General features: G+C 47.6%; 1 pseudogene; it reads left to right on the top strand.

Annotated features, from left to right (window-relative positions):
• LOC106721924 overlaps positions 1-11,508 on the top strand; it is a 14,371-nt pseudogene that overhangs the window by 2,261 nt on the left and 602 nt on the right.

Here is an 11,508-nt window from a genome sequence, read left to right as displayed (position 1 = left end):
GGGAAAGAGGGAGGGAGTCCCCTCAGCTCCCCAGGGCTGCCTGGGCTGGGGAACCCAGGCTGGAGAACAACCCGCCCCCCCCAAGAGAAGGATCCCTAAGGTGGGCCAGCACCTGGACAGGGGGCTCCTCAGCCCCCTGTGGGGGGACAACAGGGGATTGGGGGCATGTGCTGGGAAGCCAGTTGGGGACAGCACCACTTGGCTGGGCTGGCAATAGCCTGCAGGCTGGGGGACATGCCCTAGTGCCCCCCACCTACTGGCCTGGATCAGCACAGGCCTCCCCCTGCCTTTCCCAATTGAAAACTGAACATCAGTTCAGGTGGTTATCGGTTCAATCTACGCAGTTTAGAGGAAGCTGCCTAGATTGAATCGATTCTGCCTTGGGCTTTTTGTTATGGTAAAGGGACTGATGGGACAAAATGAGGTCATACTGTACATTCTTGGTTCCATTTATAAAGGGTTAATAATTAATAAAGAAGTTAGTGAACAAGTCATAAACTGTTATAGCCAGGAACAGTGTGTTGTAAAGCATTATAACTCTATCAGGAGAAGGTATTTCAGTTAGTTATAAGCAGCCTATTATGGAGTCATACAATTAACTGATTATTAAAACATCTATTGATTTTTTATAAATTAATTATAAATATGGGCATAAGCAGGGAGTGGGAACTAAATGAAATTAGTTCAAAACTCATGCTTCCTAGTGCTAAGTCATGCCCTAGATCAGGGGTGGGCAAAGTCTAGCCCATGGGCTGGATTAGGCTCGTGGCGGACTTCATTTCCCAGCAGCCCCTTCCTGCATCGCTGCTGGGCCAGTCTCCATGGAAACCTTGGCCCCGCACTGTCATAGCACCGCTGCTGCTGGGGTCTGTATAGAAACTGCCTGCAGCAACATGGGCAGCAGCTGTTGGGAAATGGAGTTTGGCCACCAGCTGGGTCTGCCATTTTGCCCACCCCTGCCCTAGATCAACTGTGCCAAACTTGCCCACCCCCTGGGCTGGATCCTGACCTACCTCCATTACTGGAGCAAGCAGCAGCAGTGTAGGAATTACTGCAGCTATTTCTCACCTCTCCTGCTGCTGAAATGATCCCCAGAGGGGCTTTGTACTCTGGATTCTGGTAGTGGGCCCCAGCCTTCAATTCCCAGCCCCTCCAGGAGATTTGTGGGCTGGATGAAACAGCTGTGCAAGTCAGGTCTTTGACACTGCTAGCCTAGTTTTCACGTACTCTGCTCTGGTGGATAAAGCTTACAAAATGCTATGGTTTCATGTAGTATGACAGGGTTAAAAGACAAGGCCAGTGCTTCCCCAGACACAAGTACAGAGCCCTTTTTATGCACTCAGAACCATGCAGTATTGCCTCAGACAACTCCCAAAAAACAGGGACTGGGAGAAAGGCTCCTTTCTTACAGAGCTTTGTGCTCATTTAACCCTCCAGTTAACATATACTGCTCATTTAACCCTACTGAGTAAAGATTCGGTACAGTTACATTGTGGTCAGAACGATGTGAATAGCAAGGGTCAAATCCATCAGAGAGCCTCCCTTGAAGTAACCCAAAGTGGAGCTGCTTAGGAGAAGAGGGGTTGTGAGAACTTGCCATCTCCTTAACTGAAACCATTTTATCTAACAGGTAAAAAGAGAAAGAGTTTATGCTGCAGCATAGAAAAGAAAGCTGATGACAGGTGCATAAAGGTCATGTGAAGGCTGCTGATCCTTTCCTTTGGCATATGTGAAGGGCTAACCTCTGCAGGACATGCTGGCAAGAATTAATCTGTAAGGTTACACCTCTGTAGAGAGCTGGAGAATTCCTCAAGGGGAACGATGCCCTTTTCACCACTGAATCTTGGCAGCGACATGCCCCTCCATTGCTTTCTGCATTGATTTTCAAAGAAGACAATGGCCTTGTCTATGCTGAGCTATTTGCAGAGGTCTCCTACAGTTGCAGTATCCTTGACAGTAGGCAAAACAGTGAGAGCATGAGCATAGTCTAAACACTGGAGTCTGGATCTGCTCTGCGCAGGGTTAGATGACAGTGGTAAGAAGGGCCCAAAACTAGTAAGATGGGCCTTCCTGGCTCAGTCTAGCTACACCCCATCTCTAGGCACTGATGGGAGACCTCAGAAACTTCAGTGTAGCTCAGGTCTTGGGACAGAAGAGCAAATATACACATGGAGAGAGGACTCTGGAGTTGGAGACTCACATGTGCCTTAAACTATGTTCATGTAGTAAACTTACTGTGCCCCGCAAGAATGTCCTCAAGTACTCAGTGCTACTCCAGACAGGCTTCTCATGATCCCTGAAACAGTGTAGCTGCATCTGCACACCGCTGAGGGTGGGCTAATTAGCTCAGGGGAGGACTAATTGACCCTGTCACTCAGCAGTGGTAATTAGCCACCTGCTGTGCTGCACAGAGACAATTACACCGCTTCTGATGTAAGAGGCAGCTTGCCCCCACTAGTGCAATCTGTTTGACAGCACCACTGCAGGGCACCCAAAGGCACACAAATCTTGCTGGTTATCACTGGGGTTTATAACCCTAAAACACTCCAGCGCTTTGCAGAAATCCCTATGTCTAAATTGCTGGGCAGAGCTCTCCTCCATTCAACCCCTTAATGCCAGTGGGATTACATTACTGTAATCAACAGGAAACTTTTGCTCTTTGGATGGAATTTGCAATGCCCTTGTAGACCGGATTCAGATGTGCAGGCACATGTGGTCTGTGGCGCCACAAGCCTCTTTGCAGTGCTACAAGCCACACGTGTTGCATGTTAAACTGTGCACTGCACTACTAAGCTGGTTTTCCTGGTAGCGAAAAACCCCGCTGGAAAAAAGGTGGCACAAAGCACACCAAAGTGCTATGTGCCAGGACCAATGCAGAGACAAGAGGGCAGGCAGCCTAGGGCTGCCTGGTCCCATCTCCATATGCCATGCCTTGGCTGGCAGGGGCACAGGGTGCCTGAACGTAGGGGCTGCCTACTGAATAGCCCTATGCTGAGGCACCCTGTGCCCCAGCCCAGCCCCCCCTGCAGCACATGGAGCAGCAAGACAATGTGTGCCACTGCAAACACACAAGCAGGGGTGTGCACTGCAGCACAAAGTAGTGGCACAAATGTGTGCCGCTACTACTTGTGCTGCTGCAAATGCACACCCCTACTCACCCCCATGAGGTGCAAGGCAAAGTACTGTAGTTCAACCTGTGCCTACTGGGTGCATTCTCCCTGGCTTTGCACTGGAATAAGTGGTTGCTCAAGTTGTTAGGAAACAGAGACCAAAATAATTCTCCTGAGATAACCTATTTTGCACACGGAAGTGCTGTTGGCTGAACAATTGCCATTTTGGCAGCAATTGTGTAAACATTCAACCTTCTAAAAGTATTTTGGGAGGACGTTACCAATAAATGGACATTTTCATATTCAGATAAAATTCATCGTAAATATTCTTGGCTTAGGAGAGAGGAAATAGTCATAGAAGATACATCCTGCCCTCTTATGATAAACAACGCCAACTCAACTATTATAAGAAAGAGATCTTGGAGTCATTATTGACTCCAAGATGAACATGGGCCGACAATGCGAGAACATGGTCAGTAGGGCTAACCGTACCTTGTCGTGCATCCACAGATGCATCACAAGCAGGACCAAGGAAGTGATCCTCCCTCTCTATGTGACACTGGTCAGACCACAGCTGGAGTACTGTGTCCAGTTCTGGGCGCCGCACTTCAGGAGGGTTGTGAACAGCACTGAGAGGGTCCAGAGGATGGCCACTCACATGATCCAGAGACAGCAGGGCAGACCCTATGAGGAGAGGCTACGGGACCTTAACCTGTTCAGCCTTCGCAAGAGAAGGCTGAGGGGGGACCTGGTAGCCATCTATAATCTTACTAGGGGGGACCAGCAGGGTTTGGGAGAGACCTTGTTGCCCCGAGCGCCTCCCGGAGTAACAAGGAATAATGGCCATAAGTTGCTAGAGAGTAGGTGTAGACTAGACAGGGCGGCTAGGATCTGGAACCAAATTCCAAGGGAAGTGGTGATGGCTCCTACCCTGGGGGTCTTTAAGAGGAGGCTCAACGTTTACCTGGCTGGGGCCATTTGAGCTTGGTTTTCTCTCCTGTCCAGGGCAGGGGGTAGGACTAGAAGATCTACAAGGTCCCTTCTGACCCTACATCTATGAATCTATGAAAGAAAAGAAATCCCTGCACCCAGCAGAGGGTGCTGCAGGTCTACAGAATGAACCATTCTGTCCATTACTAGCAACTGGAGTTGAACATCACAGAAATGCTGACTTGTTTCCATTCTTTGATGAAATCATAGTGATGGTTTCTGAAGGAGACGATATTAAAGGCACAGTAGCAAGCTACTTAAATGCCAGAGTAATTCTAGTAAGAGATAATTAGGGCTGCAACAGTAATTTTTAAATGCCATGAAAAATCAAAAGAGGATTACATAGAAAGGAGAAACAAGGACATAAGTAGGGAGAAATATAAAAGAATAGCTCAAATATGGAGGGACAAAGATGAAAATTAGTTACAATTAACGTGGATTATGAAAGCCAAAAAGAAAAGGTATTAAAACTCTAAAAATACCTTAGAAAGATAAAGGAAATAAAGAGATAAAGATGAAGGCAAAATAGGTCTGTCACTTTATGGGGAAAGAGAGCAAATTATGGATGACGCAGAAATGGCTGCAGTATTTGATGTCATTTGATGCCGGGTGGCACACAACGTTAGCACTGTTAGGTGTACAAATTTGATTCACAAGATAAACTCAGAATCTGCAACTAGGAGTCCATAGTGTTAAAAACATTCTGACCTGCTGTGGTCTTTCTGAATTCTTTGTAAAAGAAAAATTGCTCTATTATTTTTCTGTAATAAAAAAAACTGAGAAAACTATGTGCTGGCATTTGCTGAGGGGTGCTTTGATTTTTAAAAGGTTGAGAACCACTGACCTAGTGGATAACAAGATGATAAGAAATAGACAACGTAGATTTGTCAAGACACATTGTGTCAAACCAACCTAATTTCTTTTTCTGACACAGTATCTGGCCTTCTGGATGCAGGGGAAGCAATAGATTTGCTATATCTTGATTTTAGTAAGGCTTTTGACAGTCCCTCATGACATTCCTTGGAGGTTTTTAAGACGTGGCTAGACAAAGCCTTAGCTAGGATGATCTAGATGGTCCTGCTTTGAGCAGGAAGTTGGACCAGATGATGTCCTGAGGTCCCTTCCGACCTGGATTTTCTATGATTGTGATTCTTTGAAGCAAACTAAGAGGCAAGCCTCATTTGGGAAGTTTTAACAGGAGTGTCATGGGTAAGACATGGGAGGAGGTAATGACTGTTTTATTCAGCTCTGGTGAGGCCTCAGCTGGAACACTGAAGAAAATCCAGAAAAGAATAATAAAGATAATAAGGGTTTTAGAAAATACTATGAGGACATGCTGAAAGAATTGGGGTTTTTTAGATTAAAAAAAAAAACTGGAGAGGAAAGGGCTACATCAGCTTTCTTCACATATACTTAAAAGGTTGTCATTAAGAGGACAGTGAGCTTTCCTTCTCCACGTTCACTGGGAACAGGACAAGGCAAAAAGACTTAATTTGATGCATGGAAAACATGTTGGACAGAAGGAAAGACTTTGGGGAGAATTAAGCACTGGAGCAGGCTACATAGGTGGATCATGGAATCCCCACTGCTGGAGGCTTTTAAGGACAGATTAGACAAATTCTTGTCAGGGATGAGTGAGGTAGACTAGATTAGATAACATCTGGGGGTCCCTTCTAACCCTACATTTTTTATAAGGCACAGAATTTTAACCGTGAGGGCAATTACTGTTATCGTGCTACATTATAAATTCTCCAGCAATTGCAGTTCTTAACTCCAGACAGGAGGTTGTTATCAGAGCAGTGCTCGATCACACATTGCATGCGTGATGCAAGTTCCCGGGCGAGGTTCTTTAGTCTGTGCAATGCAGGAGTTCAGACAAATGGAATCAAAATGGCCTTACAGCTCCACATTTGCAGAATTTCAAAGCATAGGTCCAACTCAAATACAGGTGATAGGAAAAATGAGTGGCTATCATTTGTGGTACCGTTAAAAATCTCTGTCCACGAGGAGACAAGGGTTGGCAGATTGGGGCCTGGCTGGCAAAAGAGGGAACAGAAGGGCCTGACCCCCATGGTTATGATCCTGCAGAGAGGAGCCCAGAAGCTAACTGCCTAACAACATTTGTCCTTCTAGCCCTTCCCTAGGGTTTCTTGAAAGGAATCTCCAAGCAAACCTCCTGCTTGATATAGCTTTTCCCCTGCTGCAAGTACTGAGTGCTGCAGGGGCAGTTTGTAGCATGATGCCTTCTGCCGGTGTGAGGTGACTGTGAAACATGGCCCATCAAGATGACGAGTTACATCCACATAACTGCTCTTTGCTGCCATGTGGCAGGCCCTCTTACTCAGCTCCCCTGCTCTGGCTGTGTGGGTGTAAGGGGAGAGAGGGAGCCATCCATCTCCTTTGCATCCTTCCCTCCCAACTTCATCCAGGCCTGGGGAGGTGGGGAGCGGACTGGAAACCTCTGACCTTGAGGACTGCAACAACAGTCAGGTAGGGAAGGTAGAAGGACAGATTAAGTACCCCATCACCCATGCTGTACTTGGCATTAGTGCAGTCACCCCTGCAGGCCAGATTCCAGGCTCCGTTACACAGAGTGATTCCTTCAATAAAGAAGTTGCTCCAGATCTGTGGTGGGGTTAACTGCAATCACAGCCCAGCCACTCTTACTATTCACAGCCACTACACACCCCTGGAAGCATTGCCTTTCCTCCCTCAGATTACTGACATGGGGGAGAGGAGCTAAAACACTGCTTTTAACAGGGTCTATTAGAGAGGATGCGAGTGGGTGTGTAGGAAACGGTGGAGAGGGATGGCTATTCACAGCATGACCCTTGTGTCCTTTTACAGGATATTGTTGGAGAAGTCCTGGTGTCACTGAAGTGTCTCCCCATCTCCCAGAGGATAGAGGTCGGGTTGCTTAAAGCCAGAACTGCCTCCTTGTGCAGCTGTCCAGATAAAAGTAAAGGTATTCATTTTCCTGACTGTCTGCTTGCTTGAGATCCTGTACCTCTCCAGCTTGCTACCCTGCCTGCAGCCTTTCTTTTGTCCTAGGAGAAGGGATAAGATGTGTGAGGGGAAAAAAAGGCTTAAGAGATTTTTCCATGGGCCCTTGCCAGTCCAGTGCAAGGTGGGTACATTTGCCATAGCCCTACCGAATACTGCTTCGCTGGCTCAGAGCCCTGTGGTAGTCCTAAACCCAGATGAGTGAGAAAGTCATTGAAAGTTAAGAACGGAAACATTTTAATTAAAGAAGCAAATACACAGATGCAGCACAGTTAGGGTTGCCAACTCGGTTTGAATTTATTCTGGGAGGTTTCCAGAACGCCAGTGTGCCCGCAACAATGGGAACGTGCCCACATGCTTGCATATATCAGTTACGGATTACAGTGCGTAGACTTGACATCAGGAAGGCAAATGCACATTACTATTACATTTAAAAAACCCACTAGACTACTGTACAAAATCAGATTCAACATTTAATATTTATTTTAATGAATGCCCTATCATTTATCTCCAGGGTGATTCTCAGCAGTCTCCTGGAGATTACTATTTAATTCCTGGAGACTCCAGGGCAATCCTGGAGGGTTGGCAACCCTAAGCACAGTGCATATTCCCCTCTCCCCTACCCGTTATTTTAGTCCCATTTCCCTGACAGTGCAGAGACACAGAGGCCAGGTTTTTTGGTCCATTACAGCCCCCTTTCTACCCACCAGAAAGCCAGCTCACAGGGCCTCCTTGTGTAGCAGGAATCCCCAGAAGGCATAACCAGTGACATGGCAGATGTGGCTAGGCTTCTGCTGTACTCTTGCAGTCTTAGCTACTGGGATATGGGAACATTCAGGGAAGCCTTGGGACTACTCTAGGTAGCAAAAAGGCTGAAATGACCCCTGCAGAATCAGGGAAACATGAAGGTGAGGTAGTGCCACCTTTTCTTTCCTTCTCCCGATACCTGGCCTTCTTCATCAAGCACTATCCAATCAGACCTCAGATCTAGCCCCATTGTTTTCAGTGGGCCACAGCAATGAGTTGGAGGAAGGGAGGGAGGAAAGTAAAGGTGGATCTGTTTCCCCCTGATACTGCACATTATAACCATAAGTTGACAGTATGGAGCTTTTGGCTTCATTGTGCATTAATTTGGCAAACCCTTGGCAGTAGTGCCAGCATGTTCTCTGGTTTCTCTTGTGTCTAGTGTCTCCCTTTCCAGTGCAGAGCAAGGACAATGAAGGCAGATGCTTTTGAGATCTCTTCCCTTCACTACCATAATTCTTATTCCAAATCACTCAAGGTCAGCCAGGTTCTTCCCACAGATTCAGACTTACTGTCTTCAAGGAAATGAATCTTCAGTGCTTTGCCTCTTGCATCATTGTTTACACTTGGGCAAAGTAATTATCAGGGCTTCGTTTCCTTGTTTCCAGCCAGGTTTTAGTCCAGGCAGAACTGGATTTCATGTAGGCACCCCACAACCAATAAAGGTTAAAATCTTCCCTTGATTCCAGTGCATGAATCTCATTGATTTCAACGGTAACTCGGGTTAGGCATGTGGTGTGGGAAAAAATCCATCCTTCAGTGTGCACTCCTTATTAAATCATCTTCTTTTACCATCACTATATGCTGGATCACATGACCTGAATCCAACCTATGGCTAAAGCCTAAGCCCTCCTTGTGTGCCACTGGAGCCCATGGGAGCTGTGATGCTGATTTTAATGGGCGTAAGATCAAATACACAGAGCAGTCTGAAGGATGCCTGGTGCAGTGTCTCTTCTCATTTCTCCTTTTGCTGTCTCCCTGCTCCAGATGTGTAAGCACAAATAGACGTCTTCTGCAATCACCACAAACAGAAGCATCAGAAATCCAGGCCACAAGCTCAAGCTCCGATTATCGTCTTCAATGAGACCTTCCTGTTCCACCTTCCTGAGCCAATTACTGGGGACTGCACAGTCCTCATCTCCATTTATGCAATGGACTCCCCTGCTAGCAGGCAGCTTGTTGGGCAGGCCTCCTTGGGGAAGAGCAGGCCCAGTGAAACAAATGAACACTGGGCTCTCATGCTTCAGTCCATCCAGCAGCCTGTGGCTAAATGGCATCTTCTGTTGATTTAGAGGAAGGACACTTCTAGCATGTGGAGCTGACCTGGCTTTTCTTCCTCGACCATCAAAACCAACAGCTCTTAAAATGGGCACATTCCAAAGATGGGTACTAGGCTGCATAGTTTTGCTAAGACGTTGGACACTAGATTTGCGTAGGATGTTTTGGATATGGTTGATCCTGCTTCAGGCAGGGGGCTGGACAAGGTGACCTATGGAAGTCCCTTCCAGCCCTACTTCTCTGTGATTCTGTGACTGACATTCTTTGTTGCTGGCATGGCAACTGAAATAGCTTTGCTCATAGTAACAAAATACTGTATTCTGATCCACTGACATCTCCCCCCACCATACACCTGTTGTTGGAAGGGCATGTGACTTTCCATCCTTACTGAGCATGCTGTAGTATTACAGCACCACGCAGAGCCCTTAACAGATCAGGCCCCACTGTGCCAGTGCTGTATGCACTCTTTCAGAGAGATAGTCCCTACCCTGGAAAACTTGAAATCTATATATTCATGAAGAAACAACGAGTAGGAAGAAAGGAGAACGATTATTCCCATTTTACAGAGGGAAAACTGAGGCTCAGTGCCTAAGTAACTTGTCCAGGCTCACACAAATAGAATGGCATAGAGTTTTCTAGGGTCTGTATCTAGATTACCTGAGGCACACCCCCAAGCCTCAACAATCTTTTTCTCTCTCACTTTTATTTGCCTAGCAGGGTCATAGACGTGGCACGTTCATACTTTCAGTATCTCTAATACAAGAAGCAAGAGTACAGGTACCTGGGCACACTTGATTGAAAGTACCCTGGCCACCAATGCCTCCCCCTTCACTTGCACAGGCTGCCACCTGTGGGTATGTTGTGACTTAAGGCAAGAACTCTACATCCAAGGCTGTTGACCAGGAACTTTCCGTCAGCAACACAATCATGTTAAAAATAAATGTGCTCTGTTTAAATGTAGCCCATTCTCCCCCACTGTAGATAAACAAAGTGGCACAGATCTTCACAATGAAGCTGGAGCCTGATGAAGTATGAGTGAAGTATGAATTTGCCTTTTTTTGCTGTTTTACTGAAGACCCTGCTGCTGCTAAATTTGGGTGACTTCTTGTTGTTCGTCTTTAGTAAATTAACAAGTGTCCAGGGTTCCTTTGACCTGGTAATCAGCTACTAAATGTCATCTAAAGCTAATTAATGCTGGTAAGTATCGGTTTCACTCCTGATATGAGCACTAAATATGGTAGTGAAGAAAGTAGCCACCAGGTCTGGGGCTTCAGGCACTTTTGTTGTCTTAGTCTCTCAGGAGAGAGCATGGCTTTGGACAAGACACAGCAAAATCACCTCACAAGGTGTGGACATGGGGGCATAGGTACTGCCAGGCTGGATCCATGTCAGCCTGTGATTTGTCTTGGGCAGAAGCCAGAGCCATGGCAGGGTTTTTGTTCTCGTGGAGCTATGAGATAATCTGACCCTTTCCCCATTGAGGCTTGCCCTGCTCTCTAATAGCTACACTGACTCATGCCCTGAAGCAGGAAGTTTAATATCCCTTTGAAAATTGCCATGTGACTAATTCTAACAACTCCGGACATCTCTACTGTTCAGTGCCTTACCTATTTCTGAAACGTGGTATGTTCTTGGCCTTAGTGACTTCCTGTGGCAGTGAATTCCAGAGTTTAATGTTTCAATTACTTTTTAGATTCCCACATTCAAATTTCATTGACTGTCTTCTTACTCTAACAGGACAAAAAACGGAGAAGAGAAGTTCCTGGTTTACCATCTCAAAATTATTCATTATTAATATAGGACTAGCCAATTGCTCGTCAAGAATGACAGGGGGGCGGAGGGGAACGGGCATGGACGGAGCCCCAGGCCCCCCTGTCCAGGCCTGCTCCCCCTTCGCTCCAGCTGCTTGGGGTCCGGCAGTGGTGGGGGGAAAGGAGGAGCGGGTCCGGGCCTGATGCGGGGGAGAACTGGGCCTGGGGTGGGGAACAGCCAGGCCGTGGCAGCGGGGGGGCCGTGGTAGCGGGCCCAGAAGGACCCAGCAGGAACGGGCATGGACGGAGCCCCAGGCCCCCCTGTCCAGGCCTGCTCCCCCTTCGCTCCAGCTGCTTGGGGTCCGGCAGTGGTGGGGGGAAAGGAGGAGCGGGTCCGGGCCTGATGCGGGGGAGAACTGGGCCTGGGGTGGGGAACAGCCAGGCCGTGGCAGCGGGGGGGCCGTGGTAGCGGGCCCAGAAGGACCCAGCAGCTGTGGGGGGACGAGAGGAGTGGGCTCGAGGCTGACGCAGAGGAGGGGGGTGGGGGAGGAGTGGGCCCAGGCCTGAGAGGG

The sequence above is a fragment of the Alligator sinensis genome, unplaced genomic scaffold (assembly GCF_000455745.1).
Source record: "Alligator sinensis unplaced genomic scaffold, ASM45574v1 scaffold907_1, whole genome shotgun sequence".
Taxonomy (NCBI): Eukaryota; Metazoa; Chordata; order Crocodylia; family Alligatoridae; genus Alligator; species Alligator sinensis.
This window is presented reverse-complemented; position numbering and strand designations above follow the sequence as displayed.